A 27363-nucleotide genomic window follows, 5' to 3' on the forward strand; every position below is an offset into this window, starting at 1 on the left:
TTTGATTTAGGTCATACCTGAATGGTCTAGTGGTTTTCCCTACTTTCTTCAATTTAAGTCTGAATTTGGCAATAAGGAGTTTATGATCTGAGCCACAGTCAGCTCCTGGTCTTGTTTATGCTGACCGTATAGAGCTTCTCCATCTTTGGCTGCAAAGAATATAACCAATCTGATTTTGGTGTTGGCCATCGGTGATGTCCATGTATAGAGACTTCTCCTGTGTTGTTGGAAGAGGGTGTTTGTTATGACCAGTGCATTTTCTTGGCAAAACTCTATTAGTCTTTGCCCTGCTTCAATAAAGGATGGCTGGTTGTTAAATTTTGTAGATTTTAATTAATAGTTTCTTGGACACAACACTTAAGGATTTTAGTTTATAATGACCATAATTTCTATTTTGATGCTTTGAATCCTGGTGTATTATGATTTACTTTAACATACCATTTGTTCTCATTTTTTTCATTAAGCAGAGTGTTACTTTTTATTGGTTGGAGTTGTATATGCCTTTAACCAAAGGTGTTCATGCAATTCGATTGGTCATCAGAAACCTAATTGATAGCACTAACGTGCAAGAAACTTTAAAGGACTTTCTGAGCCAATAAAATATCTCATTGTTAGGTGCACTCTCTTTTTATTCCAAATGCTTAGCAATTCCAGAACTTGTTGTCATTCTTAATGACATACCAAATAGTTCATTTTTATTGCACTAAAGTAGAACATTGTAAAATAGGACACTGGCTCAATCAATAATTTAAATGAATGTACCCAGAATATAAAGCCTTCAATTCTATGCTTTTATCCCAAATTTTGGTATATCATAAATAAGTATTCATAAGAGTTTATTAAAGGTATAGCATTAAACTATTATGGGTAAAGAATTGGATTCTATTTTTTCAAAGTTTCTTCTTGCCAAGAATTCTTAATTACTTTGAGCTCTAAAATCATTCCATCTGCACTAACATTTCCCTGATGGCATTCCTATTTTGAACATATCTTTTGAAATTATTTATTATAAGACCATTTACAAAAGAAGTAAAATGCAGTCTCTCTCACAGCATAAGTCAATCTCTCTTTTAGATGTTTATTTAAAATTTTTTAGAACCAGAGGTTCCTAAGAATGCAGTATGTTTCCTATAATACCAGCATAAGAATGGATTTTGCAATCATAGAAAAAAGGATCATTACTAGGAGATAATCGTAACAAACATACTTAATATTTTGCTCCTTATTTTCAGAACTTGGAACTCGAATGTTATTGAACCTATTCTGTGAAGTATTCTTCAGGGGGAAACGAGATAGGGTGTTACCAAACTCCCTGGAGATAATCGTGATTATGATGACAATATTCAGTATTTCTTGAGTACTTGCAGTGTGCTAGACAGCGTGCTAATTTACATGCTCTGGTTAATCCAATTCTCACCAAGTAGGAACAATGATTATCCCAATTCCTGAATGAGAAAACAAAGGCTTTGAGATGTTTCATGATCTCCTACAGTCAGTTAGTCCCTGTATCAGTCTGTGGCTAATTACAGGAGCTGAAATACGTGGGAGGGGGAGAGGTACTGCAAACCTTCCTCACTTGGAATTACTAAGCGGGTAGAAGCTCCAAAGACACTGTAGTCTTCTAGATGAAAAGATTAATCAGAGTATTCATATATTGCTTTAGTAAAGATAGGTGACAAAAGAGCAGAAAGGTGGTGGACACTTAAATATGAGAAACATATCCCACCTGAATTGTTTAGTATATAGAAAATATCAAGGGAAAATGAAAAGCATAGGGGTGTTTATACCCTAGTTCTATCTTGATATTGAAGGGAATTCTGTCATTTGTGAGACTGCATCCAAGTACTGCATTTCAGACTCTCTTGTTGACTATGATGACTACTCCAGTTCTTCTAAGGGATTCTTGCCCACGGTAGTAGACATAATGGTCATCTGAGTTAAATTCACCCATTCCAGTCCATTTTAGTTTGCTGATTCCTAAAATGTTGATGTTCATCTTATCATCTCCTGTTTGACCATTTCCAATTTGCCTTGATTCATGGACCTAACATTCCAGGTTCCTATGCAATATTGCTCTTTATAGCACTGGATTTTATTTCTGTCACCAGTCACATCCACAATTGGGTACTGTTTTTGCTTTGGCTCCATCTCTTCATTCTTTCTGGAGTTATTTCTCCACTGATCTCCAGTAGCATATTGGTCACCTACCGACCTGGGGAGTTAATTTTTCAGTGTCCTATCTTTTTGCCTTTTCTTACTGTTCATGGGGTTCTCAAGGCAAGAATACTTAAGTGGTTTGCCATTCCCTTCTCCAGTGGACCACGTTTTGTCAGAGCTCTCCACCATCTTGGGTGGCCCTACACAGAAAGGCTCATATTTTCATTGAGTTAGACAAGGCTATGGTCCATGTGATCAGTTTGGTTAGTTTTCTGTGACTGGTTTTCATTCTGTCTTCCCTCTGATGAATAATGATAAGAGGCTTATGGAAGCTTCCTGATGGAAGAGATTGACTGAGGGGGAAACTGGGTCTTGTTCTGATAGGCGGGGCCATGCTCAGTGATCTTTAATCCTATTTTCTGTTGATGGGTGGGGCTGTGTTCCCTCCCTGTTGTTTGACTTGAGGCCAAACCGTGGTGGAGGTAATGAAGATAATGGCGACCTCCTTTAAAAGGACCCATGCAAGAACTGCCCCACCGGGTGCCCCTGACTCTACATCAGGCCACTGCTGACCCACACCTTCGCCGGAGACTCCTGGGCACTCACAGGCAAGTCTGGGTCAGTCTCTTGTGAGGTCACTGCTCCTTTCTCCTGGGTCTTGGTGCACAAGGTTCTCTTTGTTTCCTCCAAGAGTCTGTCTCCCCAGTCCTGTGTCAGTTCTGGCAGCTCTGTGGTGGGGTTAATGGCGACCTCCTCCAAGAGGGCTTTGCCATACCCAGATCTGCTGTACCCAGAGCCCTTGCCCCTGCAGCAGTCCACTGCTGACCTGTACCTTCGCAGGAGACATTCAAACACATTTCTGGCTTAGTCTCTGTGGGGTCTCTGGGTCCTGGTGCACACAAGCTTTGTTTGGGCCCTTTGAGTGTCTCTGAAAGGTAAGGGGTATGATTCTAAACATGATTTTGCCCCTCCTACAGTCTTGTTGGGACTTCTCCCTTGCCCTTGGACATGGGATATCTTTTTTTGGTGGGATCCAAAAAAAATCCAGTCAATGGTTGTTCAGCAGTGAGTTGTAGTTTTGGATTTCTCACAGGAGAAGATGAGCTAACTTCCTTCTACTCTGTCATATTATGCCACTAGACCATTCAGGTATGACCTAAATCAAATCCCTTATGATTATACACTGGAAGTGAAAAATGGATTCAAGGGATTAGATCTGATAGGCAAGAGTGCCTGAAGAACTGTGGACAGAGGTTCATGACGTTGGAGAAGAGGCAGCGATCAAGGCCATCTGCAAGAAAAAGAAATGTAAAAAGGCAAAATGGTTGTCTGAGGAACCCTTACAAATATCTGAGAAAAGAAGAGAAGCTAAAGGTAAAGGAGAAAATGAGAGACATACTCATTTGAATGCAGAATTCCAAAGAATAGCAAAGAAAGATAAAGTCTTTTTCAGTGATCAATGCAAAGAAATAGAGGAAAGCAATAGAATGGGAAAGACTAGAGATCTCTTCAAGAAAATTAGAGATACCAAGGGAACATTTCATGCAAAGATGGGCAAAATAATGGACAGAAATGGTATGGAGCTAACAGAAGCAGAAGATTTTAAGAAGAGGTGGGAACAATACACAGAAAAACTATACAAAAAAGATCTTCATGACCTGGATAATGATGATGGTGTGATCACTCACCTAGAGCCAGACATCCTGGAATGTAAAGTGAGCCTTAGGAAGCATCACTACGAGCAAAGCTAGTGGAGGTGATAGAATTCTAGTTGAGCTATTTCAAATCCTAAAAGATGATGCTGTGAAAGTGCTGCACTCAATATGCCAGCAAATTTAGAAAACTCAGCAGTGGCCACAGGACTCGAAAAGGTCAGTTTTCATCCCAATCCCAAAGAAAGGTGCAATGCCAAAGAATGCTCAAACTAGCACACAATTGCACTCTTCTCACACGCTAGTAAAGTAATGCTCAAAATTCTCCAAGCCAGGCTTCAGCAATATGTGAACCATGAACTTCCTGATGTTCAAGCTGGTTTTAGAAAAGGCAGAGGAACCAGAGATCAAATTGCCAACATCCACTGGATCATTGAAAAAGCAAAAGAGTTCCAGAAAAACATCTATTTCTGCTTTATTGACTACACCAAAGCCTTTGACTGTGTGGATCACAATAAACTGTGGAAAATTCTTCAAGAGATGGGAATACCAAATCACCTGACCAGCCTCTTGAGAAATATATATGTAGGTCAGGAAGCAACAGTTAGAATTGGACATGGAACAGCAGACTAATTCCAAATTAGGAAAGGAGTACATCAAGGCTGTATATTGCCTCCCTGCTTATTTAACTTATATGCAGAGTGTATCATGCAAAATGCCGGCTGGATGAAGCACAAGCTGGAATCAAGATTTTGGAGAGAAATATAAATAATCTCAGATATGTAGATGACACCACCCTATGGAAGAAAACAAAGAACTGAAGAGCCTCTTGATGAAAGTGAAAGAAGAGAGTGAAAAAGTTGGCTTAAAATTCAACATTCAGAAAACTAAGATCATGGCATCTGGTTCCATCCTTTCGTGGCAAATAGATGGGGAAACAGTGGTGGGCTTTATTTTGGGGGGTTCCAAGATCACTGCAGATGGTGACTGCAGCCATGAAATTAAAAGACACTTCCTCTTTGGGAGAAAAGCTATGACCAACCTAGACAGCATAATAAAAAACAGAGACATTACTTTGCTAACAAAGGTCCATCTAGTCAAGGCTATGGTTTTTCCAGTAGTCATGTATGGATGTGAGAGTTGGACTATAAAGAAAGCTAAGTGCTGAAGAATTTATGCTTTTGAACTGTTATGTTGGAGAAGACTCTTGAGTGAGTCCTTTGGACTGCAAGGAGATCCAACCAGTCCATCCTAAAGGAAATCAGTCCTGAATATTCATTGGAAGGACTGATGCTGAAGCTGAAACTACAATACTTTGGCCATCTGATGCGAAGGGCTGATTCACTGGGAAAGACCCTGATGATGGGAAAGATTGAAGGGAGGAGAAGTGGATGACAGAGGATGAGATGGTTGGATGGCATCACCGACTCAATGGACATGAGTTTGAGTGGACTCCGGGATTTAATGATGGACAGAGAGGCCTGGTGTGCTGCAGTCCATGGTGTCACAAAGAGTCGGACATGCCTGAGCAACTTAACTGAACCACACAATTGCACTCATCTCACATGCTAACAAAGTAATGCTCAAAATTCTCTAAGCCAGGTTTCAACAGTACATGTACCATGAACTTCCACATGTTTAAACCGGATTTAGAAAAGGCAGAGGAACCAGAGATCAAATTGCCAACATCCATTGGATCATCGAAAAAGCAAGAGAGTTCCAGAAAAACATCTACTTTTGCTTGACTATGCCAAAGCCTTTGACTGTGTGGATCACAACCAACTGTGGAAAATTCTTATAGATACAGACCACCTGACCTGCCTCCTGAGAAATCTGTATACAGATTTCAGCGACTAAACTGATTGAACTAGAAAAATTAATGGTTTATTCATCAAGTTATTTGATTGTCATCATCACAATGCTGTCAGTAGTATCACCATTTTATAAATGAGAAAATGGAAGCATTGAGAAACCAAGTAACTGGCCCCACCACCCATGGCTATTATTAGAGTAAGACTAGGAATCAAATCCTGGGAGGCCAGCAGAAAAGTAAATTGCAGTCTTTATCACAGTGTAAGTAAATCTCTTTTAAATATGCTTAGTTATTTAAGGTTTTGTTTTTTTTTTTAACAGAGTTTTGTAAGAATATAGTATGACAGCAGTACTTCTGGTCCCCGTGTGACATTCTGTTGGATTGTAGGGGTGAGAGTCTGAGAAGCCAGAGGATAGCTTTCTCATTTTTCAGTTTGGGTAAATGGGAAGTGGTTTTATTAAACTGGGGAGAAATGTGCATTTGTTTTATTTTGCATCTCATTTTTCAAGAGAGGACTAAAGAGGTAAAGAGGAGATGTAACTTGCCTGAGGTTACATAGGGAGATAATAGCAGAGATTCCAGCTTCATGAGACTAGATTCAAGGCTTAGCTCTGCTGCTAAGTTGCTTCAGTCATGTCCGACTCTGTGTGACCCCATAGATGGCAGCCCATCAGGCTCCCCCGTCCCTGGGATTCTCCAGGCAAGAACACTGGAGTGGGTTGCCATTTCCTTCTCCAATGCATAAAAGTGAAAAGTGAAAGTGAAGTCGCTCAGTCGTGTCCGACTCTTAGCGACCCCATGGACTGCAGCCTACCAGGCTCCTCCATCCATGGGATTTTCCAGGCAAGAGTACTGGAGTGGGGTGCCATTGCCTTCTCCGAGGCTTAGCTCTATCAAAGTACTAACTGGAAGCCTTCTTATCTTTGGATCTCTGCTATGTCATATGAGAATTGAAATTCTTACCTCTACCATGAGCCATATTGCACATGGTACTAATAGATGGTAAGTTTCAGGGGCCCTTAACTCCATACACTAATACAGTTAATTCATATGTGGGGACCTGAAAAATGGAGACTGCCCCAGTGGCCTGGCCCACTTCACAAATCTAAACCTAAGTCAGCCTTCATTTACCAGAAACGCCTCACTGTCAAGGAAACCTAACACCAATCGTAATACTCCAACCCAGTTCTAGCTAGTTGAACTTACCCTAGAAAATAGGACCTGCTAGACTTACAAGGAAATCCCCCACTTCTGAGCCAGTCATGCCCTGTTTCTGCATTGCCTCTTTCTTTTCTTTGTAATTAATTTTTTAACTGGAGGATGATTGCTTTACAATGTTGTATTGGTTTCTGCCATATGTCCACATGAATCAGCCACAGGTATATGAATGTCCCCCCTCTCTTGAATCTCCCTCCTGTCTCCCACCCCATCCCACCCCTCTAGGTTGTCACAGAGCACTGGATTTGAGCTCCCTGCATCATACAGCAAATTTCTACTGGCTACCTAATTTTGCATATGGTAATAGACTTTCTTTAAAACATGCTCTTGCCCAAAATCCCCAGGAAAGAGTGTACCACTGCTTGTTAGGCACTGTACCCCACCAATCCATGGATGGTCTTCTTTTGAATAAAGGACGTCAGGCTCATCACTAACATTTTAGTTTTGTCCTCTGGCATGTGGATCTTCCAAGGCTCTGCCAACTAAAGAAGGTTGCTAGCTATCTAGCTCTACAAGGATTGAGCCATTATCCACTGGAGTCACTACTTTTAATACACCCTGAAGAGTTCATGATGATCAGAAATGAGGCACACTCTGCTCCAGCCAAACTGACAGAATAGGCCTCTAAATATTTATTTTCAAGAGAAAAATTTTTATGAACCTGGATTCTTTCATCTTCTCATACTTAGAGAAGCCCTGAAACCGTAAGGTATCTAATCCCCGTGAGTGGCAGCAAACTGAGATGTGTACTTGATTGAATGTACTCCCTTCGCCCAAATCATATATACACTGACCTTTCCCCTTACCTCTTCAGAGCAGTTTCTCAGAGCTCTGTATTCCAGGCTGTACTCCTCAATAAGATACTGAATAAACTCCATACATAGCTTTTATGTTGTGCTTTTTTAAAAAAAATTCAGCAGCTCTACATTTAATTTTGTATTCATATATTTTTTCATTTTTTCCTCCTAGAATTTGCCCAGAGACAGATAAGCATCACACAAAGGTTGAATCTGCCCTGGATCTATTTTTACCTGAGGAGTTATGATGGCTTTGTTTATAAACCTAGGATAAAAAAATCAAGATCTCCTATTATCCTAGTCCCAGATTTCAATCCCCTAGACAACAGTGGATGCCTCTCCTCTCCTTTCTATTGTCTGGACCTTCTCTCCGGATGATCCTTTCTTCTCAGCCCTCTCACTGAGTCACTAATATTCAGGCACCCCATAAAACACGCCTAGGTAGTGTTGTAGGCTGTAAAAGTAACTTTTCTTCTCTGCAAATATCTGCAGGTAGAATCAAAATATCCGTCTTTTAGTTGCATTTTCTTTAAAGATTTTTTTTTTGGGGATGCAGACTGTTTTTAAAGTCTTTACTGAATTTGTTACAATATTGCTTCTGTTTTATGTTTTGGTTTTTTGGCCAAGAGGCTCCTGGGATCTTAGTTCCTGGACCAAGGATTGACCTGCAATCACCTGTATCAGAAGGTCATGTCTTAACCACTGGACTATCAGGGAAGTCCCTAGTTACATTTTCTTAATGTTTGATGTTTGTCAAATCCAAAAGGTGAGGCACAAGTAAATTCTGCAAAGTTTTAACTCCCATTTTTCCCGAGAGCATTTGCTTTTTAAGAGAGACTGTTTATTAAGACAAAAAAAGTGAGTGATTATATAAAGGTAGAATTTGCAGCTGCTGGGCTGGCTCCTGACTTTTTACAAAGCCCAATTCCTACTCTGATCCTGTTTGGCATCTGAGGATGGTGGTTGTGCCCCCATGAAACCTGGCAGATATAATTTGAGAAAGTGAGATCATAAGTCTCTAAGACTGATTTACTTCAAAAATTTCAATCCTGGAAAAATGTTTAGCCAAGGTTGTTAAAATGAAAAATGGAATTATGGGCTGTGTTGGTTTCATTTTTTTCAGGCTGCTTCACATGAATTCAACTGCAGTTAAAATTTTATACCTTGAAAATATTTGCATATTTCACAAGTATAAATTCAGTTCTGAATGGCATAAAGCAGACTTTCCAGTTAATGAAGCATTTCAAATACATTTATCTTCTTCTCATAAAAGAAACCAAAAAAAAAAAAAGTTGTTATTGAGTTTTAATCATCATCAAGGATGCTTGTCCAATAGTTTTTCACAGATAGTTAAAATCTCTTTTCCTATAATACACAATAGTCTTAAAGTATGTTAATTATTTATGTTAATTATTCTAATATGCTCATCTCCTAAATAATAATTTGCTAAGTATTAGCACATTCACTTTAGATTTTCTGCTATATGCAAATTAGTCCATGAATGATTTAATTCCAACTCATTTAACTTTAAGGTGATACTTATAAAGAATGCTGAGAAGTTCTAAGAACAAAATTACTTTTTTAGATCCTGATTTGGAGAAGATGGATGTATAACTAACAAAAGCACAATGCAGACTTAAAATGGAGTGTGAATGGAGCTCGTGCTGTGGTGCTTGCTGATTTTTCGATGCCCCAGAAAAATAGCCTGGTCATCATCTAAGCTTCTCTCATTCTTAACTCTCACATCTTGGGGGGTAGAGACAAACTTCCCCATGGCCCCTGATCTTTCCCAATGCTATCTCCAGACCCTCCTAAACAAAACAATCTCTGTGCATAGCTGGGCAGAATTTTGCTTCAGTTTCAGCCCCAAGCCATCTGGCTGGAAGTCTGACCAGAATACAAACAAGAAACCTTTTCAAGCCAATCAAGCTGTGATATGCAAATGAACTCTGGTGTCCAGAGATTTCACTACCAGTTCCCTAATTGGGGAAGTCATCACTTCCAAATCCCCACCTCCAAGCAGCATGTAACCTCAATGGTGAAAGATAAGACTCTCTCTCTCTCCTGCAATCCAAGCACCACTAATGACCAGACTGGTCTTTGAAAAATGTAAACCTGATCCTATTATTTATCTTCTTAAAACCTTGCTTTCTTCCTAGAACAAAATTTAAATACCTACGCTGTCTCCTGAATCCCTCCTTTAATGAGGCCTCTCCAGTTCCCACCTCATCTCATTCTCCGTTCTTCCTTGCTCACCATATCCCAGCTTCCACAGCCTCCTCCTCTTCCATGGATCCCAGCTCTCTCCTTCCCAGAAGTCTTTGCATTTGCACTTCCTGCATCAGGAATCCTCTTTCCTGGCATATATGCCCTGGTCAGCCTGTCTAGCCTAGCTCTCTCTCTCCAATTAATTTCCCTGTCATCATTTTCTTTCCTCACCTCCCTCCCCACCTCAGTTTGTGCTGTGTTACAAACCAGTATTCTCTTATGTGATTGTTCATATTTTATTGTCCATCCCCATTTAGGATAACATAAGCAATTTCTTGGTACCTACAACAGTTCCAGGCACAATATAAGTGTTCAAAATTTCTGCTGAATCAATTAATGAAACAATATTAAAGGAAAGAAGAAAGGTGTCAATGAGTGACATGGTGAAAATTAGCATTTTTCCAAGAAAACTGTAATAAGGACATGGCGAGAAGTTCATTAGGAAATATACATGACTATTGTCAGCTTAAAAAATACATAATGTAAGAGTTGTGAGTTTGGGTTTTATTCAGGGACCTTACTGAAAACTATAGCCTGGGAAACAGTCTTTCAGGTAGCTCTGAGGAACTGCTCCCAAGAGGTAGGAGAGGACCCAGAATAGATAGGAAAAAAAAATTTTTTTACAGTAAATACATAGTCAAAGATGTATCTTGATAAAAGATTACTGCTAATCATAAACAAGAGAGATCTCAACTTGGTGATTTTAGTGCTTTTCTAATATGAGAAGATGCAAGAATCTGGAGTCATTGAGATTCTTCTTGAGGAATGCATCTTAACTAACTAGGAGCCTGGTCATCCAAAACATAGAACACATTATCCTTTTATTTTCCCATCCTGAATCCCCCTCAGAGCACCCTGTCTATGGGTGACTGAAGTGGGTTTGGATTTAACGCTTTGTATAACTGAATGGTCTAGTGATTTTCCCTACTTTCTTCAATTTAAGTCTGAATTTGGCAATAAGGAGTTTATGGTCTGAGCCACAGCTCCTGGTCTTGTTTTTGCTGACTGTATAGAGCTTCTCCATCTTTGGCTGCAAAGAATAAAATCAATCTGATTTCGGTGTTGACCATCTGGTGATGTCCATGTGTAGAGTCTTCTCTTGTGTTGTTGGAAGAGGGTGTTTGTTATGACCAGTGCATTTTCTTGGCAAAACTCTATTAGTCTTTGCCCTGCTTCATTCCATATTCCAAGGCCAAATTTGCCTGTTACTCCAGGTGTTTCTTGACTTCCTACTTTTGCATTCCAGTCCCCTCTAATGAAAAGGACATCTTTTTTGGGTGTTAGTTCTAAAAGGTCTTGGAGGTCTTCATAGAACCATTCAACTTCAGCTTCTTCAGCATTACTGGTTGGGGCATAGACTTGAATTACTGTGATATTGAATGGTTTGCCTTGGAAATGAACAGAGATCATTCTGTCGTTTTTGAGATTGCATCCAAGTACTGCATTTCTGACTCTTTTGTTGACCATGATGGCCACTCCATTTCTTCTGAGGGATTCCTGCCCACAGTAGTAGATATAATGGTCATCTGAGTTAAATTCACCCATTCCAGTCCATTTCAGTTTGCTGATTCCTAGAATGTCGACATTCAGTCTTGCCATCTCTTGTTTGACCACTTCCAATTTGCCTTGATTCATGGACCTGACATTCTAGGTTCCTATGCAATATTGCTCTTTACAGCATCAGACCTTGCTTCTATCACCAGTCACATCCACAGCTGGGTATTGTTTTTGCTTTGGCTCCATCCCTTCATTCTTTCTGGAGTTATTTCTCCACTGATCTCCAGTAGCATATTGGGCCCCTACTGACCTGAGGAGTTTCTCTTTCAGTATCCTATCATTTTGCCTTTTCATACTGTTCATGGGGTTCTCAAGGCAAGAATACTGAAGTGGTTTGCCATTCCCTTCTCCAGTGGACCACATTCTGTCAAATCTCTCCACCATGACCCGCCCGTCTTGGGTTGCTCCACGGGCATGGCTTAGTTTCATTGAGTTAGACAAGGCTGTGGTCCTAGTGTGATTAGATTGACTAGTTTTCTGTGAGTATGGTTTCAGTATGTCTGCCCTCTGATGCCCTCTTGCAACACCTACAGTCTTACTTGGGTTTCTCTTACCTTGGGTGTAAGGTATCTCTTCACGGCTGCTCCAGCAAAGCACAGCCATTGCTCCTTACCTTGGACGAGTGGTATTTCCTCACCGCCCCCCTTCCTGACCTTCAATGTGGGATAGCTCCTCTAGGCCCTCCTGCGCCCGCGCAGCCACAGCTCCCTGGACGTGGGGTTGGTCCTCCCGGCCACTGCCCCTGGCCTTGGTTGTGGGGTTGCTCCTCTCCAACGCCACCCTTGGCCTCGGGCTTGGGGCGTGGGATATCTCCTCCTGGCCGCCACCGCACCAGCGCAGGCGGCTGCGATGGGCGCGCCAAATCAAATCCTAAATAGATAGAGTGCCTGATTAACTACGGAATGAGGTTCATGACACTGTACAGGAGACAGGGATCAAGACCATTCCCATAGAAAAGAAATGCAAAAAAGCAAAATGGCTGTCTGGGGAGGCCTTACAAATACAAATGTGAAAAGAAGAGAAGCGAAAAGCAAAGGAGAAAAGGAAAGATATAAACATCTGAATGCAGAGTTCCAAAGAATAGCAAGAAGAGATAAGAAAGCCTTCCTCAGTGATCAATGCAAAGAAATAGAGGAAAACAACAGAATGGGAAAGACTAGGGTTCTCTTCAAGAAAATCAGAGATACCAAAAGAACATTTCATGCAAAGATGAGCTCAAGAAAGGACAGAAATGGTATGGACCCAACAGAAGCAGAAGATATTAAGAAGAGATGGCAAGAATACACAGAAGAACTATACAAAAAAGATCTTCATGACCCAGATAATCACGATAGTGTGATCACTGACCTAGAGCCAGACTTCCTGGAATGTGAAGTCAAGTGGGCCTTAGAAAGCATCACTACGAACAAAGCTAGTGGAGGTGATGGAATTCCAGTTGAGCTATTCCAAATTCTGAAAGATGATGCTGTGAAAGTGCTGCACTCAATATGCCAGCAAATTTGGACAACTCAGCAGTGGCCACAGGACTCGAAAAGGTCAGTTTTCATTCCAATCCCAAAGAAAGGCAATGCCAAAGAATGCTCAAACTACCGCACAATTGGACTCATCTCACGCGCTAGTAAAGTAATGCTCAAAATTCTCCAAGCCAGGCTTCAGCAACATGTGAACCGTGAACTTCCTGATGTTCAAGCTGGTTTTAGAAAAGGCAGAGGAACCAGAGATCAAATTACCAACATCCACTGGATCATGGAAAAAGCAAGAGAGTTCCAGCGAAACATCTATTTCTGCTTTATTGACTATGCCAAAGCCTTTGACTGTGTGGATCACAATAAACTGTGGAAAATTCTGAAAGAGATGGGAATACCAGACCACCTGATCTGCCTCTTGAGAAATGTGTATGCAGGTCAGGAAGCAACAGTTAGAACTGGACATGGAACAACAGACTGGTTCCAAATAGGAAAAGGAGTTCATCAAGGCTGTATACTGTCACCCTGTTTATTTAACTTATATGCAGAGTACATCATGAGAAACGCTGGACTGGAAGAAACACAAGCTGGAATCAAGATTGCTAGGAGAAATATCAATCACTGCAGATATGCAGATGACACCACCCTTATGGCAGAAAGTGAAGAGGAACTCAAAAGCCTCTTGATGAAAGTGGAGAGTGAAAAAGTTGGCTTAAAGCTCAACATTCAGAAAACGAAGATCATGGCATCTGGTCCCATCACTTCATGGGAAATAGATGGGGAAACAGTGGAAACAGTGTCAGACTTTATTTTGGGGGGCTCCAAAATCACTGCAGATGGTGACTACAGCCATGAAATTAAAAGACACTTACTCCTTGGAAGGAAAGTTATGACCAACCTAGATAGCATATTCAAAAGCAGAAACATTACTTTGCCAACAAAGGTTCGTCTAGTCAAGGCTATGGTTTTTCCTGTGGTCATGTATGGATGTGAGAGTTGGACTGTGAAGAAGGCTGAGCGCCGAAGAATTGATGCTTTTGAACTGTGGTGTTGGAGAAGACTCTTGAGAGTCCCTTGGACTGCAAGGAGATCCAACCAGTCCATTCTGAAGGAGATCAGCCCTGGGATTTCTTTGGAAGGAATGATGCTAAAGCTGAAACTCCAATACTTTGGTCACCTCATAAAAAGAGTTGACTCATTGGAAAAGACTCTGATGCTGGGAGGGATTGGGGGCAGGAGGAGAAGGGGACGACAGAGAATGAGATGGCTGGATGGCATCACTGACTCGATGGGTGTGAGTCTGAATGAACTCCTGGAGTTGGTGATGGACAGGGAGGCCTGGTGTGCTGCAGTTCATGGGGTGGCAAAGAGTCGGACATGACTGAGCGACTGATCTGATCTGATCTGATAACTGGATGATGGTCTACCTTCTTTGTTCCTTTTTTAAAAAAAAACACCATAATAACAGAAGTATTCCATTTTTATGTTTATCATGTTATTATATTCATTTTTTCTAAGCAATCTAGTATTTCAGAAAATAAAGTAGACTTGAGGATAGGTTCTCTGCAATGTTTTTCTAATAAATAAATCATTGTATAACTTGGCCAATTTGAATCTTAAAATATTATAAATGTATTCATCTCTTTCTCCTTTCCTGTTTCTGAACAATACAATTTTGATCCAAGACTTAAATACCACATTCATTTATTTCAATTGTGTGTGATGGGATGCTGCATGCACTGTTGTATTTTCCTTGGTTTTGACTTTTAACAAAGTTCAGTGCCATAATTCATGTTCAGAGGAAGAAAAAAAAACAAAATTATGTTTCAGTTTTGTTTTGTTTTTTCAAACTTGTCTCCTTTTTAAAGGAACTCAGTCAAATAGGCCTTATATTACTTATGACACATGCCAAGCTGAGACACAGAGAGACACCCAAATCCAGCTGCTCAAATAAGATAGATTTTTGTTCTTCTTTTATGTCATCATCCAGAAGTAGGTGGTTCAGGCTTAAAAAGGAAGTTCTGAAATTTCCGACACAGCCAAAGCAACTTCTCCAGCTCTTCTCATCATGAAGCCTGCATCAAAGACAGGTTGTTCCAGACTGAGTTAAACAGACAAGGAACCAAGTGAACAATAGTATATTATATATCTAAAAGTTGCTGAGAGTATATCTGAAAAGGTCTCAACACAGATAAAACAAATTTATAAATGTGTAGCAATAGATACTAACTAATTGTGACAGCCATTTTCCAATATAAACATATATCCAATCATTTGTTGTGTACCTTAAACTTATTCAACATGAAATATAAATTATATCACAATAAAATTGAGGGGGGGAGACTGGCAGTAGGTGAGAAAGATTGAAGATGAGAAACACTGGGTGAGTTAGTGGAACTGTACTGGAGGGCTTGGTGAAGTGGGAAGGTTAATCAGTGTGAACAGATCATCTGTATTTGTGAATTGATGCTTCATGGAGTTAGGCTCCTGCCTTTCCACAGAGGCTGGGAGAGAGGGACACGGTCTTTCGTCAAGGTTACCTTTCTAAGGGATGGTTCTCGGGACATTTCTTGGGCTTTGAAATTGCCAAGAGACTAGCAGAAGACTTCAGTAGCTTCCTTCCTTTGTTTCTATTTGGTTGTGCTGGATCTTCGTTGCTGCGAGCAGGTTTTCTCTAGCTGCAGGAAGGGGGGACTTCTCTGTGGTGTGCAGATTTCTCACTGTGGAGGCTCCTCTTGTTGCAGAGCGTGGGCTCCAGAACATGTGGGCTTCAGTACTTGTGGCACAGGAACTTAGTTGTTCCATGGCATGTGGAATCTTCCTGGACGAGGGATTGAACCTGTGTCCCCCACATTGGCAGGTGGATACTTAATCACTGGAGTACTAGGGAAGATCCAAAGATTCACATTTCAAAGGGACAAAGAAGGAATTTACAAGAAGTAAATGCTTCATGTAGTTTATCTCCCACCATGGGAAGAGCATGTCACTTCCCAAGCCTTCCACATGCTAGCCACCTCTCATTCCTCATGTCTAACCTGTGTGGTGGCACTGATATAGTGGATTGATGTAATGTTCTGAGGAATTCTGTCTGAATCTCTCCAAATTATATGATGACAGAGGGCAGGAGAATTAACACAACCCTGAAGTAAAAACATAAATGAATGCCTTTGTGTCAGTCATGTAAATCCAAACTGTTTCTGATCCCCTTATCTGGCCAGACTAGAAAAGAGTGCACTCACTAAATCAACAACTGCATACCATGGGAACATGAGGCTTTATAAATCTGCTGTAGCAATGACACTATGTTGAGCACAGCAGCTGTGAACAGGGCTATTACTTGTTGGAGCTTGCAGTGGTCTATACTCTAGTCATTCTCCAGGATCCATTGTTAATGTTGAGTCACTAAGTTATCCAAATCTTTGTGACACCATGGACTACAGCACGCCAGGCTTCCGTGTCTTTCACCATCTCCTGGAGTTGACTCAGACTCATGTCAGTGAGTTCGTTCTGCCATCCAACCATCTCATCCTCTGTTGCCCCCTTCTCTTGCACTCAATCCTTCTCAACATCAGAGTCTTTTCCAGTGAGTCAGCCCTTTGCGTCAGGTGGCCAAAGTATTCCAATACTGATGCTTCAGCATCAGTCCTTCCAATGAATATTCAGGAGTGATTTCCTTTAGGATTGACTGGTTGAATCAATGCATTTCTGCAAGAGCCAGGTTGGCAAATTAGGCACAGATGGGAGAGGGACCACCCCAGCATCCTTTACGTTTTTAATAGTGACGTTAACCTCTGACAATCTGAGTATAATATGAAGAAGAAAACGACTTACAACAATTATAGGAAAAAGAAAGAATAAATTGCTGACTCATTTATCAGGGAGATAGCATAATCTAGGCAAAAAGATACAGGTCATACCTGAGGAATAGTTATTGTTTATCTTGAAAACATTTATGTAATAGTTTGTATCTGTTTGGCTTTATAGAAGGGGGAGAGTTCTTTCTGTCCTGAAAACCTCTTAGTAGATTGCCTGTAACATGTATCACATTCCAGTTTAATGACCATTCAGTAATAAAACTGAATTCTTTTTCTAAAAAAAAAAAAGATACAGGTCAAAAAGACCAAAGTTGCAGTGTTTTAGCTACATGGCCTGATTACTCTCTGCATGACCTATCACAAATTGTTCAACTCTCTAAGTCTCAAATTCTTTACCTGTACATAGGCTTAGTAATATTTTCCTTCAATCTGTTTAGTAGGAAAGACTATTAAGTAAACAGATGAATATAGACTGTTTCCTTAATAGTGATAGTTATTGGTGTTGTAGAAGAATGCTGGGCAGGCTAGCACATACCTGAAAAAGAAATGTAAGGCAGACAGAGCAGGAACTGAGACATCTGAGTTATTCATTCTCTAAAATCTGGATTTCAGTTCTTAACCTTCTAGGCCTGACAGATGACATTAGATATTTCATCTATCAACAGAAGGATAAAGCAGTATATTTCTAATATAGAAAGTAAAAGAAAATTTTAATTCTGAAAGAGATTGAAATAAGACCAGGGAACACAGAATATGAAATCTGTTTTGAACTCAGTTCCTGTAAATACTGGTTCCAAGATGAAAGAGAGAGTTCAATATATTCTTAGTGGAGCTCGACAGAGAATTGCTTTACTACTTTGAGATGAGAATATGAATGGATTATTATTAAACGAAATCATATTTCAGTTGTGATACAAGAGAAGGACAGAATAAGAGGAGGATTGGGGGCCACTTTAGAATCCCATTTAGACCAGTAACTCAAGATGCTACAAAAGTAAGAATCTCTAGCCGAGACACACTGTTGTTGTTCAGTCGCTAAGTCATGTCCGACTCTTTGCGACCCCATGGACTGCAGCATTCCAGGCCTCCCTGTCACTCACCATCTCCCACAGTTTGCCCAAGTTCATGTCCATTGCATTGGCGATGCCATCCAGCCATCTCATCCTCTGACACCCTCTTCTTCTGCCATCAATCTTTCCTGGCATCAGGGACTTTCCCAATGAATTGGCTGTTCACATCAGGTGACCAAAATAATGGAGCTTGAGCCAGCATCAGTTCTTCCAATGAGTATTCAGGGTTGATTTCCCTTAATATTGACAGGTTTGATCCCTTTACAGTCCAAAGGACTCTCAGGAGTTTTCCACAGCACCACAGTTTGAACGCATCAATTCTTTGGTGCTCAGCCTTCTTTATGGTCCAGCTCCCACATCTGTATGTGACTACTGGAAAAACCATAGATTTGACTATATGGATCTTTGTTGAAGAAGTGATGTCTCTGCTTTCTAATAAGATGTCTAGGTTTGTCGTAGCTTTTCTTCCACGGAGAAAGTGTCTTAATTTCATGGTTGCAGTCACCATCTGAAGTGATTTTGGAGCCCAAGAAAATAAAATCTGTCACTGTTTCCACTTTTTCTCCATCTATTTGTTATGAAGTGATGGGACCGGATGCCACAATCTTCATTTTTTGAATGCTGAGTTCTAAGCCAGCTTTTTCACTCTCCTTTTTCACCTTCATTCAGAGGTGCTTTAGTTCCTCTTCACTTTCTGCCATAAGGGTGATGTCATTTGCATATCTGAGGTTATTGATATTTCTCCTGGCAATCTTGATTCAGCTTGTGCTTCATCCAGTCTAGCATTTTGCATCATGTTCTCTACATATAAGTTAAATAAGCTGGGTGACAATATACAGCTTTATACATATTCCTTTACCAATTTTGAACCAGTCTGTTGTTCCATGTTTGGTTAATTACCCTCCTCTTTGTCCAACAACTAAGGGGTTAATGCAGGGGGGCTCTGATCCTAATTACCATTACTGTAATTTTCTTCTTTACTACCCATCCTCTCATCCTGTGTACGTGTGTGCTCAGCCATGTCCAACTCTTTGGACCCCATGGTCTGTAGCCTTCCAGGCTGCTCTGGCCATGGAATTTTCCAGGCAAGAAATACTGGAGCAGATTGTCATTTCCTTCTCCAGAGGATCTTCCTGACCCTGGGATTGAACCCATGTCTCTTGCATTTCCTGCACTGGCAGGTGGATTCTGAGCCACCAGGGAAGCCCTGTGATTAAGCAGACTATCACTAAAGCAAAACAAAATAACTCTCCCCATGAATGTCCTCTAACTCTCCCCCAACTTAACTACAATATTTCTGCAAGGGTCTATTAAATATGTTGGTTTAAAGGCATAGAGGCATACATCCCCCATAGAGAAACCAGAGTACTACAAGCTCAGGGGCAATAGCAGTGCATAAGCAGGGGATCTACCTAAAACTGAAAGAATAGGAATGTGTTTGGACCATAGATTATATGTAAGGCACCAGAAGGTGATGGCAAGAGTGGCAAAGAACAATTGAGACGGTTGCGTAGGGAATCTGGTGCCATTTTCCTTGCTTTACAACCCCAACTTCTTTGTGTGAGCCTGAGCACGTTATTCAACCTTCTCTGCTTTAGTTTGCTCATCTGAAAAATGGGAGTAATATCTTCTCACTAAGGTTATTAAGAGGATTAATGGGTGGAATGTGCTCAGAAAAGTGCCTGATTACAGGGAATGTTCAGTAAAGGAAGCTGGTATTATTGGTGAAAAGTGGTGATGTACTGTGTTTAAAAGGAGTCCTATGGCTGGTTCCATGGGCAAATGTTTGCATTTTAGTGACTAAATTTAACTGCCTTTGATGTCATCAAAGTATAAAGGGTGTGTACTGCAAACTATTCCAAAATGATCCACGACTCTTTTGAACAGAGGGTGGGAGGCTGTGCTGAGTCATAGGAAATACAGCAGATGAAGGCCCTAGAAAAGAAGTTCATTAGCAACCAGCTGGCCTAGCCTCAGTACAGGCCAGCTTATTTATCCTTTATGCTTCATGCCATAGTATGACACTGTTTGCAAAGCTCAGCAGTAAGATTTCTTCATTTTCTAATGCACATCCCCCAGAACAATGTCTGTTTAGGTTACAATCCAATCCATACATACATTTTGCTGCTTAGAAGATAAATTTAAAGTTCTTAGCATTGGTGATTTAATAGGAATGAAATTTGGCTAGTTGGTACAGACTGATGAATATTAGTCTAGAAAGGTGGAGAAGTGCACTTTTCTCAGTAGCACTTGATTCTTTTAAACCCCAAAATAAGCCAGTGGCAAGAATTTCATACTAAAATATTTTTAGTGTTAGAACCTGAGTCTGTGAATGGTAGTCAGGGCTTTTTGGGAAATGAATGTATAAGTTAGTAGGGGGAGGTAGGATCAAGATGCAAGATCATGAGCTTGCCTCCTCCCACTGACACACCAAAACTGCAACTACATGTAGAATAACTCTGAGAATGATCTGAAGACTAGTAGAAGAGCTCTTCTATAATTAAGAATATAAAGAAAACACGCACACACTGAGACATGTTGAAGGGAAGGATCAGTGTTCTAGTCTGGACTCAGGCCCCTCAAGAGGTGATCCCAAAGAGGAGGGCAATATTACAAACTCAGAGGTCCTCCATAAGGAGCAAGCATTTGAGCCCCACATTGGGCATCTCACCCCTGGGGATGGGCAATGGGAAGGTGACCCCCTTATTTAGTCTTGAAAACCAAAGGAGCTTACTATCAGAAGAGCTGGAGGGTGTGAGGAAACAATGGGCATGTGCACAAGTGAATTAGCTCTGAGTCCCAGCACAGAGGCAACAGACTAAAAAGTGATTGGTACTCTACCTGGCCTGTCAAGGTCACCCAGGCATGACATCCAGTCCACACCTTGCTCCAGACCCCCGGGATCTCCTCCAAGGCTGTGGATTCTGATGAGCCCCAGAAAAAGGCCCGGTTCACACTCTAGATACTCTCAATCCAGCAACCACCAAAGCGGTGGCCCTCAGTGCATCCAGAAGAAGCCCCAGCATACATCAGACTTCAGCTCCAGTCCCTTCCACCCCACCAAGGCAGCAGCTTTCAACATGCCACAGGAAAGACCTCAGCCCCAAATGACTCCAGCCCTAGCCCTCCTGCAAAGACCATAGCTTCCAGTGCACCCTTGGAGAAGCCCCAGCTGGCACAGGGATCTGGCTCCAGCACCCCACTTAGGCAGTGGCTACACGGATCATGGGAAAAGCAAGAGAGTTCCAGCAAAACATCTATTTCTGCTTTATTGACTATGCCAAAGCCTTTGACTGTGTGGATCACAATAAACTGTGGAAAATTCTGAAAGAGATGGGAATACCAGACCACCTGATCTGCCTCTTGAGAAATGTGTATGCAGGTCAGGAAGCAACAGTTAGAACTGGACATGGAACAACAGACTGGTTCCAAATAGGAAAAGGAGTACGTCAAGGCTGTATATTGTCACCCTGTTTATTTAACATCATGAGAAATGCTGGACTGGAAGAAGCACAAGCTGGAATCAAGATTGCCAGGAGAAATATCAATAACCTCAGATATGCAGATGACACCACCTTTATGGCAGAAAGTGAAGAGGAACTAAAAAGCCTCTTGATGAAAGTGAAAGTGGAGAGTGAAAAAGTTGACTTAAAGCTCAACATTCAGAAAATGAAGACCATGGCATCCGGTCCCATCACTTCATGGGAAATAGATGGGGAAACAGTGGAAACAGTGTCAGACTTCATTTTCTTGGGCTCCAAAATCACTTCAGATGGTGACTGCAGCCATGAAATTAAAAGACACTTACTCCTTGGAAGGAAAGTTATGACCAACCTAGATAGCATATTCAAAAGCAGAAACATTACTTTGCCAACAAAGGTTCGTCTAGTCAAGGCTATGGTTTTTCCAGTGGTCATGTATGGATGTGAGAGTTGGACTGTGAAGAAGGCTGAGCGCCGAAGAATTGATGCTTTTGAACTGTGGTGTTGGAGAAGACTCTTGAGAGTCCCTTGGACTGCAAGGAAATCCAACCAGTCCATTCTGAAAGAGATCAGTCCTGGGATTTCTTTGGAAGGAATGATGCTAAAGCTGAAACTCCAGTACTTTGGCAACCTCATGCAAAAAGTTGACTCATTGGAAAAGATTCTGATGCTGGGAGGGATTGGGGGCAGGAGGAGAAGGGGACAACAGAGGATGAGATGGCTGGATGGCATCACTGACTCGATGGACGTGAGTCTGGATGAACTCCGGGAGTTGGTGATGAACAGGGAGGCCTGGCGTGCTGCAATTCATGGGGTCACAAAGAGTCGGACACGACTGAGCAACTGAACTGAACTGAACACATCCCAGGAGAACCCCCAGTCCATACCAGGCTTCAACTCCAGCAACCCACCTCCACCCTGAGATAGAAGCCCCAGTTTGCACTGGGAGAAGCTTCAGACCACCCCACCAAAAAAGCTCTGGGCCATGCTCACTTCAGCTCCAGCCCTGTTTCTAGAAGCATCAGGCACAAGCAGTCTGCAGAGAAATGCTCTGCAGAAGTACCTGACTTCAAGAGTGGGAGAGGTAACTGTTTGACCTGCCTGTGTTTCACTTTCACACAGGAAGTGAAACAAAATGAAAATAAAAAGCAATATGTTCCAAAGGAAAGAACAAGATAAACAAACAAACAAACAGAAAAAGCTCTAATGAAATAGAGATAGGTAATGATAAAGAGTTCAAAGGAAGAGTCATAAAAATGCTCACCAACCTTGGTAGAAGAATAGAGGAACATAATGAAGATGTCAACAATAAATTAGAAAATATAAAAAAGAACCAATTACAGCTGAAAGAGTAACTGAAATGAAAAACACACTAGAGGGAATCAAAAATTAAGTGATATGGAACAATGCATAAGCAACCTAGAAGTCAGAATAGTAGAAATCAGAGGACTAGAAGAGCAAAGAGAAAAAAAAAGAATTTTTACAAAATTAATATAGTTTAAGGGACCTCTGGGACTATATCATGTACCTATCATTCTCAAACTATTCCCAAAAATTGCTGAGGAAGGAACAGTTCTGTATCTGTACTCATTCTACAAGGCAAGCATTTCCTGGATAGTAAATCCATACATTGAAACCACAGCAAAAGAACAACAGGCCAAATATCACTGATGAACATAGATATAAAAATCCTCAGCAAAACATTAGCAAACCAAACTGAGTAACAGATTAAAAGGATTATTCATCATGATCAAGTGGATTTATTCCAGATATGCAATTATGATTCGATATCCACAAGTCAATCAATGTGGTAAACTGTTAAGAAAATGGAAGATTAAAATTACATGATATTTTCAATAGGTGCAAAAAAATGGATAAAATTCAGCATCCTTTCATGATAAAAGCTCTCAACAAAGTTGGGATAGAGGGAATATAATTCAACATAATAAAGGCCATTCATGACAAACCAGCTAGCATCATAATCAATGCTGAAAGGCTGAAAGCATTTCCTGTAAGACGAAAACCAAGTCAAGGCGGTCAACTGCCACCACTTTTAATCAACAGTATTGGAAGTCTTAGCCTCATCATTCAGACAGGAAAAAATAAAATGAAATAATTAATGTTGAAAGGCTAAAGATTAACACCAAGATTAACACCAAGTCAAGCCTGCCCACTGTTGCCATGTGTTTGTCTTTTTCCCCCTATTTTCTTCCTGTAATTGATTTCTAGTTTAATACTGTTGTGTTTGGAAAAGACAAAAGGCATTCAATTGGAAGGGGAGATATAAACCTGTCACTATTTGCACAAGGCATGATACTATATATAGAAAATCCTAAAGACTCCACTAAAAATTACTAGAACTAATAAATGAAACAAGATATGAAATTAATACACAAAAATCTTGCATTGATATAAACTAATAATGATCTACCAGAAAGAGAAATCAACAGAACAATCTCATTTCCAATTGCATCAAAAATAAGAAAATACCTAAGAAGAAATTTAACTAAGCAGGTGAAAGATCTGTACTCTGAAAATTCTAAGATACTGGTCCCCAAACTTCCTGGCATCAGGGACTGGTTTTGTGGAAGAAAATTTCTCCATGGACCAAGGATGGGGTGGGAAGGTTTCAGGATGATTCAAGTGCATTGCATTTATTGTGCACTTTATTATTATTACATCAGTTTCACCTCAGATCATCAGACATTAGATTCCAGAGGTTGCTCTAAGATATTGATGAAAGAAATAGAAGATAACACAGATAAGTAGAGAGATATTTCTTCTTCATGGATTAGAAGAATTAACATTGTTAAAATGTTCATACTACCCAATACAATCTCTATCAAAATAGGAAGTGCGTTTTTTACAGAAGAAGAAATATAATCCTAAAACTTGTATGGAATTACAAAAGATCCTAAATGTCCAAAGCAATCTTGAGAAAGAGGAGTGAAGTGGGAAGTATCATGTTACCTGACTTCAAATTATACCCCAAAGCTCTAGTAATCAAAACAGTATAGTCCTGGCACAAAAGCAGACACGCAGATCAGAGTAGAGAACCCAGAAACAAACTCACATACGTACAGTCAATTAATCTGTGACAGTGGAGACAATAATATTTGATGAAGAAAAGACAGTTTTTTTTAATAAATCATGTTGGGAAAAAATGAAACTAGACCATTTCTCACACCATATACAAAAATAAACTCAAAATAGATGAAGGGCCTAAATGTCAGACCTAAAACCATAAAAATCCCAGAAGAAAATATAGGCAATACACTCTTTGATATAGGTATTAGGAATATTTATCTGGATCTTTATACTCAGGCAAGGAAAACAAAGCCAAAAATAAACAAATTGAACCACATCATTTTATTTTGTTGATGTGAGTGAAAAAGAGTAAAAGAAGGAAAAATTCTCATCTAAAAATATCCATTTATAGGAACTTGGATAGCTAAAAAACACAGCTAAAAGAGGAGACGTGCTAAAGTACAACTTCCACAAATTACAAGATTTTTTTAAATTGCCAAACAAATATTTTAACATTAAAGAAAGTTTCTAAAATAAAAACCATATTTATCACTCATTACTGTCCATATTTTACTTAATTGTTGTCAAGACGTGTGCAGGCCTTGCACCATCCCAGCTATTCAATGGCCTTGACTCATGCCTTCCAGTTGGCGATTTCTTGAATTCCACAGTTATGAAGACTGAAAAGCTATCAAGGGTTTTCAAAGTCCTGAAAGTGAAAGTAAAGTCGCTCAGTTTTGCCCAACTCTTTGCAACCCCATGGACTGTAGCCTACCAGGGTCCTCAGTCCATAGGATTTTCCAGGCAAGAATACTGGAGTGGGTTGCCATTTCCTTCTCCAGGGGATCTTCCTGACCCAGCAATCGAACCCAGGTCAGTCCTAGACAGAAGGATTTAGAGGATCTTCTACTGCTCTATACTTGAGCATTCTGTAGCTCTTTGTGTTCTACAATTCCAATAGCCCACAATTTCTAGAAATTAACTCCATTTGAAAAGAGACTCAGATTTCTTTCTGGTCTGACCCCTACTCCCATCAACAACTACCTACCTCTGCTATAGTCTTTTGGATATCTATGATTTCATAGCACTTGCCAGGCATTGACCCCAGAAGGAGCTCTGTTCACCATCTGAGCCATCAGGCCAGAGTTTGTTCTTCTAAACTCCATCCAACTAAGGGCCAGGCTCAGGTTTCAAACTCTGGTTAATAAATATATAACCAGACTTTTCTCTGGTTAATAAAATAGGAATATTTTTCCTTCTGTCTCTGACTCTCCATCTTTACTTCACACTTTTCAATTTGTTTTTTAATTGGAGGAAAATTCCTTTACAGTGTTGTAATGGTTTCTGCCAAAACAACACAAATCAACTATAATTTTACATATATCACCTCCCTCTTGAGCCTACCTCTCCTCCCTGCATCCCACCCGCTAAGTCATCAAGAAGTGCCAGGCTAAGCTCCCCATGTTATACAGCAACTTCTCACCAGCTGTCTATTTTACACATGAAGTGAAGTGAAGTGAAAGTCGCTCAGTCGTGTCTGACTCTTTGCAACCCCATGGACTATACAGTCCAAGGACATGATGGTGTATATATGTCTGTGTTGCTTTCTCCATTCGTCCCACTCTCTCCTTCCCCTACCGTGTCCAAAGTCCATTCTCTGTATCTGCATTTCCATTCCTTCCCTGCAAATAAGCTCATCTATACCATGTTTCTAGAGTCCATATATATTCATTAATATACAATATTTATTTTTCTCTTTCTGGCTTACTTCACTCTGTATAAGAGCCTCTAGGCTCATCAACCTCACTATTTACTTGAAATTTTTAAAGCCAAGTGCTCTTCTCCATCATTCAGTTAAAATGTCCTTCTGTTGGGAAGCCTGTGCAGCATCAGATGGGCATACTGCTATAGCCCCTGGGTCTGATCTTGTGGACAGCTGTTCTCTTGCAGAGGATTTGGTAGGTGGTTAGATCTTCTAATGCCTTCTTTTTTTTTAATCTCAATCCTCTCGCAATCTCTGTGTGCATGTAACTGGCTCTGAGTACTCATTTACATTGTCCCTCATATGAGAGTCATTTTTTACAATTACAACCATAATGGGTTGATCATACTATATCATTTTATGATTTAGCATAATTTCTAGAAGTCTACATTGCTCATATTCTTCATAATGGTTCACTTTGGTGGTTGCATAATATTCTGTCCAATGAAAATAATAATTTACATGACAATTTCCCTATTGCTAAGTCATAAGTTGTCCCATCTTTTTGTGAGACTAAAAATGTAATGGTTTAGAGAATAAAATCCACAGTCTGATATCTTCTGCACTGTAACAAATTTCGTAAGCACTTTGTACCTCAGTTTCCTTATCTGGGAGATAAAAAGAGAGCATGTAAGGATTAAGCAAGCTTATAAAGGATCTAAAACATGTCTGGCACAGCATAAGTACAACATAAATGCTGGATGTTATGAGTATTATTTAGCTTTCATTACACAGAAAATATTTAATGAACATTTCTATAAATGTTTTGCTCTTTATTTTTTTAAGAATACATACTACAAATTTCATTTGCTCAATCAAGCTAAGACAAATTTTGTGACTTTTGTTGCTTCCCAAAAAGGCTATTCTAATTTCCAATGTCATAAAAATATATTAATATACTAGTTTAAAATATGTGTCAGATTTTTCTGTTGCTATTTTTGCTATGATACTGATTCATTAAAAATGAAATTAATTTTTATTTCTTTGATGATTAGCAAGAAATCTAACATGTTCATTACAGGATAAATCTCAACATGTTTGCTATATGATTAACCATGTTTTTCTCTACTTAATCCCATGTAAACTCTTCTGTAGTATTCTGAACAATTGCATAATTAATGCATCCCACATTTGATAAGATGGAAGTAAATTTAAAATTTAGGAAACGTGATGAGATTGGCAAGCTCATTAAAAACAGTAGATTTTTATTGGTCTCTAGGATAGAATTATAGGATACAAATTTTAAGAAGCCCATTGTGAGTTAGCACATATATAATAA

General features: G+C 40.1%; 1 long non-coding RNA gene across 3 annotated transcripts in view; it reads left to right on the top strand.

The window, feature by feature from the left end:
• The window catches only part of LOC147359192 (uncharacterized), a 313939-nt gene that overhangs the window by 152985 nt on the left and 133591 nt on the right, over nt 1-27363 (top strand). The window contains exon 4 of one of the 3 annotated variants that reach the window (XR_015140605.1): nt 2672-2794. The exons of the other annotated variants lie outside the window; for them this stretch is intronic. This is a non-coding gene — a long non-coding RNA (uncharacterized LOC147359192). Of the gene's footprint in view, nt 1-2671; nt 2795-27363 lie in introns of those variants that run through there. 3 annotated transcript variants of the gene reach the window in all.

Source organism: Bos grunniens, chromosome 14 (assembly GCF_055505025.1).
Source record: "Bos grunniens cultivar Pamir isolate PY7600 chromosome 14, Bosgru_T2T1.0, whole genome shotgun sequence".
In the NCBI taxonomy this organism is placed as follows: domain Eukaryota; kingdom Metazoa; phylum Chordata; class Mammalia; order Artiodactyla; family Bovidae; genus Bos; species Bos grunniens.